Below are 5,006 nucleotides of genomic sequence, written 5' to 3'. Positions count from 1 at the left end.
TCCCCAATTCACCTGAACTCACCCATCCTCCCAGCACACAGTTCCCCTGCCAACCACTGACTGTCACAGCAGCACAGGTGAGGAGAGAGCTGAAGAGGATTAAAGTGAGGAAGGCAGCAGGACCTGACGGCATCAGCCCCAGGCTCCTTAAGTCCTGCGCAGATGAACTGTGTGGAGTTATGGAGCATGTCTTCAACATGAGGCTGAAGCCGAGGGTGGTACCACAGGTCTGGAAGACCTCCTGTCTGGTACCTGTGCCCGAGACATCACTCGCGGTGGGACATGACCTCAACAGCTTCAGGCCGGTGGCTCTCACGTCCCATCTGCTGAAGACACTGGAGGCTCGTCCTGGACCACCTCCGCTCCACCGTGAGCTCAACCATGGACCCGCTGCAGTTTAAATATCAGCCTGGCATCCGAGTGGAGGACGCCGCCATCTCCCTGCTGCACCGCTCTCTCTCTCGCCTGAAAAAGCCTGGCAGCGCAGTGATGATCCTGTTCTTTGATCTCTCCAGCGCCTTCAACACCATCAGCCGCTGCTCCTGAGGGACAAACTGGAGACTGCTGGTGTGGAGTACGACCTGGCAGAGTGGATTCTGGACTACCTCACAGACCGACCCCAGTTTGTGAGAGCCCGGAACTGTGTGTCTGACACTCGGACCTGCAGTGTGGGGGACCTGCAGTGTGGGGGCGCCCCAGGGCACTGTTCTCGTGTCCTTCTCTTCTCTGACGACTCTGCCATCATCGGACTCATCACGGACGACGATGATGAGGAGTACAGAGGACTGGCGTAGGACTTTGTGGACTGGTGTCAGCGGAACCACCTCCTCATCAATGCGGGAAAGACAAAGGAGATGGTGGTGGACTTCCGCAGACGTCACTCCACTGCCCCCTCACCAGTGAACATCCAGGGAAGGGACATTGAGAGAGACTCATACAAGTACCTGGGTGTTCATCTGAACCACAAACTGGACTGGACTCATAACACAGACGCACTGTACAGGAAGAGCCAGAGTCGGCTCTACCTCCTGAGGAGACTCAGGTCTTTTGGAGTGACAGGGCCACTCCTGAAGACCTTCTACGACTCTGTGGTGGCATCAGCCCTCCTGTACGGTGTGGCCTGCTGGAGCAGCAGCATCACAGAGAGGGAGAGGAAGAAGCTGGACAAAGTCATCAAGAAGTCCAGCTCCGTCCTGGGCTGTGCTCTGGACTCGGTGCAGGAGGTGGGGGACAGGAGGGTTCTGGCTAAATTCACATCTATGCTGGACCATGAGTCTCACCCCCTGCAGGACACTTTGTCCGCTCTGGAGAGCAGCTTCAGTGAGAGATTGATCCACCCTTGCTGTGTGAAGGAGAGGTTTCGCAGGTCTTTCCTTCTTGCTGCTTATAACAAACTGCTAGCCCTGAACACTTGCAATACTGACTTAACCATGTGCAATACCGTTATATTCATGTGCAATTACTGTCGTACTCACATGCAATAATGTCACATTCATGTGCGTATAACTGATGAAAATAGAGTGTTTATTTTACCATTACTATTAGAATTATCTTGTTACGCTAGATGTTTTAATTTATTTTATCTTCATTTTTCCCCTCCATTCCTTATTAGGAAATGAGAGGTTTTGTCTATAGGAGTTTTTGTTTATATGTTCTTCTTAAAGGTTGAATGGACGATTTTTTTGGCCCAAATCTGAGTCTTATTTCCTCGTGGCGTGGACTGCCGATTAGTCCTGCCACGTATCAATCATAAAACGCACCTATCGATCACCTGCAGCCACGTGCGGCTCGTCCCCACGTTTCCGCATGTCTAAGCGCATTGATCTATCATAATATAGTTCCCTCAGTGTACGGGACAAAATGAAGACGCAGAAAGACTGTTCGAGCTGACTCAGAAGAAGATGGAAATCTACGGGAGATGAGAGATGCGATGCGATCCGTCGCACTAATAAACAAACGCACGTATGTGTTGTATCAGTCCGCCTGCATTCTCAAATCGCCGAAAAAATCATCCATTGCGCCTTTAAGAGTGTTTTTTTTAAACTTCCTGTTACCTGTTATCTGTCCTTTTCCTCTGTATCTACCTGCGTTGCAACAATAACATTTCCCCATGTGTGGACAATAAAGGAATATTTTATCTTAACCCTAACTTTAACCCATAACCCTAATTTTAACCCCTAAATAGTTAGGAGACGAGGGGGGGAAATGTAACAAACTAGACTGTGCAATCTATAAATTAAAAAATGTAAACACGAAAAAAACAGCTGAGCAGTTCATTCACATGTCAATCATTCCCTGCGTGCTACTGCACACCTGCAGCCTCGTCCCCTGTGTGTTTAGTGAGATCCTTCAGTGTACAGTAGAAAATTATGACAGAGAAAGGCTGTGTTTGAGCTCAGAAGAGACTGAAATCTGAGGAAACGAGAGATAATACGATCCGTTGCACTAATAAACAAACGCATGTGTAGCAGAGGTGCTATTGTGTGCTTCCGCACGGGGGTGAGTGTGCATGCACACTTTTAAAAAGGAACTAACAGTCGCTTAAGTTCTCAAATTGGCGAAAAATCCTCTATTATTCCTTTAATTGCTTTTATGGACAGAGTTTCTAGGGTGCAGTCAGGGGTCGGAGAGTGTCCAGTTCGGGGACCAGAGGATCTCGTCTCCTGATGGCTCCATCGAATCTGGACCTGCAACATGCACTGGAATGTTTCAAGCTGAGTGAGAAGTGACTGAGAGGATTATCAGAACCTCCAAATGATAGGCCAGAAAAACTTGACCAGAAAAAGTGGCTTGCCCTCTCCAGGTGGGTGGCGAGTCTTTGCCCCAAGTGGAGGAGTTCAAGTATTTCGGGGTCTTGTTCACGAGTGAGGGAAGGATGGAGCGTGAGATTGACAGTTGGATCGGTGCAGAAGCTGCAGTGATGCGTTCGCTGCATCGGACTGTTGTGGTGAAGAAGGAGCTCAAAGGAGTCCAGGAGTCCAAAGACAAAGCTCAGTAAAGACCAATAGGACTAGATCGCAGATACAAGCGATCCATTTTAGATTCCTCTGCAGGGTGGCTGAGTGTTCCCTTTGACATAGGAGGAGGAGCTCAAAGTAGAGCTGCTGCTCCTCCATGTCAAGAGGAGCCAGCTGATATGGCCCAAGTGGAGGGACGGCAGAATCGGGTGCAGAATCTTTTCTCTTGTAAGATGAATTCATTTGTACATGTGCAACACACGTGATGAAGGCGTCAACAACTCGTGTGCAACAGGTTCACGTTCTAGTTCTGTGAACACAGATAAAACAGTTTTGGTGAATCATTGTTCAACTTTACTGGCGACTGGGCTGCGCTTCTTCTACTAAAGTAGATGAGTCAATCTCTGTTTACTGTGCCGTTACTGACACCTATTGGCACAATGTAACATTACGTCAGAAACTGAACAATGATCTAATCCACAGGTAAACGTGAGTGCCACACACAAAACAACCAAAATATAGACAGAAGAATATTACAATATCAGAAGTTATTGAGGGGGGGTCTTCTTATAGCATATGTCCAGGGTCCACACATGGTCCCGGACAAAAACTAAGCTCAGGCATCAGTTCAGGAGGGTTCCATCCAAAGCTTCCCTGGGGAGGTGATCCAGGCATGTCCCACCGAGAAGAGCTCCAGGGGACGTCCTAGGGTTTTCACAAGTCTTCTCACACCTGTGTGCATGTTCTTGTTCGCCTTCTGTGTTCTTCCGGTGTTTGGAATTTGCTGCTTCAGGCTAATTCAACCCATCCATCGCACATTTTGGACCTCGCTCCTCACACCTCCTTCCCCTCACTGCTCCTTCTCCTCACACCTCCTTCTTCTCACTGCTCCTTCTCCTCACACCTCCTTCCCCTCACTGCTCCTTCCCCTCACTGCTCCTTCCCCTCACTGCTCCTTCTCCTCACACCTCCTTACCCTCACTGTTCCTTCTCCTCACACCTCCTTCTTCTCACTGCTCCTTCCCCTCACTGCTTCTTCTCTTCACACCTCCTTCCCCTCACTGCTCCTTACACCTCCTTCTCACTGCTCCTTACACCTCCTTCTCCTCACTGCTCCTTACACCTCCTTCTCCTCACTGCTCCTCACACCTCCTTCTCCTCACGCTTCCTTCTCCTCACTGCTCCTTACGCCTCCTTCTCCTCACACCTCCTTCCCCTCACTGCTCCTTCTCACACTTCCTCACTGCTCCTTCTCCTCACACCTCCTTCTCCTCACACCTCCTTCCGCTCACTGCTCCTTCTCGTCATACCTCCTTCTCCTCACTGCTCCTTACACCTCCTCACGTCTCCTCCTCACTGCTCCTTACACCTCCTTCTCCTCACGCCTCCTTCTCCTCACTGCTGCTCACACCTCCATCTCCTCACACCTCCTTCTCCTCACTGCTCCTCACACCTCCATCTTCTCACACCTCCTTCCCCTCACTACTCCTCACACCTCCTTCCCCTCACTGCTCCTTCCCATCACACTTCCTCACTGCTCCTTCTCCTCACACCTCTTCCTCACTGCCCCTTACACCTCCTTCTCCTCACTGCTCCTTCTCCTCATGCCTCCTCCTCACTGCTCCTCATAACCTCCTTCCTCTCACACCTCCTTCTCCTCACACCTCCTTCTCACTGCTCCTTACACCTCCTCCTCCTCACTGCTCCTTCTTCTCACACCTCCTTTCACCTCCTTCTCCTCACTCCTCCTTCCCCTTGCTGCTCCTTCCCATCACTGCTCCTTCTCCTCATCCTCACATCTCCTCCTCACTGTTCCTTACAGCTCCTTCTCCTTACACCTCCTTCTCCTCACACCTCGTCCTCACTGCTCCTTCTTACGCCTCCTTCTCATCACTGCTCCTCACACCTCCCTCTCGCCAATAGAGGAGGTGTGGGTCACGTCTCATTCTGCTCACAGACACTGGAGTATTCATGAGACCTCGCCTCAGCCTCGAGACCCAGATCGTCCTGTAAAACATTCATGAACAGAAGATGACATAAGTGAACTGT

At 50.3% G+C, this 5,006-nt stretch overlaps 1 long non-coding RNA gene across 1 annotated transcript; it reads right to left on the bottom strand.

Annotated features, from left to right (window-relative positions):
- Positions 1–3,793: 3,793 nt before the first annotated feature.
- Positions 3,794–4,414, bottom strand: LOC140346836 (uncharacterized). Its single transcript, XR_011924339.1, has 3 exons — positions 4,327–4,414; positions 4,194–4,283; positions 3,794–4,086 (listed from the first exon to the last, which is right to left on the bottom strand). It is a non-coding gene; the product is annotated as an uncharacterized lncRNA (long non-coding RNA).
- Between the last annotated feature and the right edge of the window lie 592 nt (positions 4,415–5,006).

This window comes from Eucyclogobius newberryi, unplaced genomic scaffold (assembly GCF_026437365.1).
Source record: "Eucyclogobius newberryi isolate DKJ021-1_F unplaced genomic scaffold, fEucNew1.0.hap1 SCAF_11, whole genome shotgun sequence".
Lineage (NCBI taxonomy): Eukaryota > Metazoa > Chordata > Actinopteri > Gobiiformes > Gobiidae > Eucyclogobius > Eucyclogobius newberryi.
Note: the sequence above shows the minus strand (reverse complement) of the source record. Positions and strands in the feature narration are given on the sequence as shown.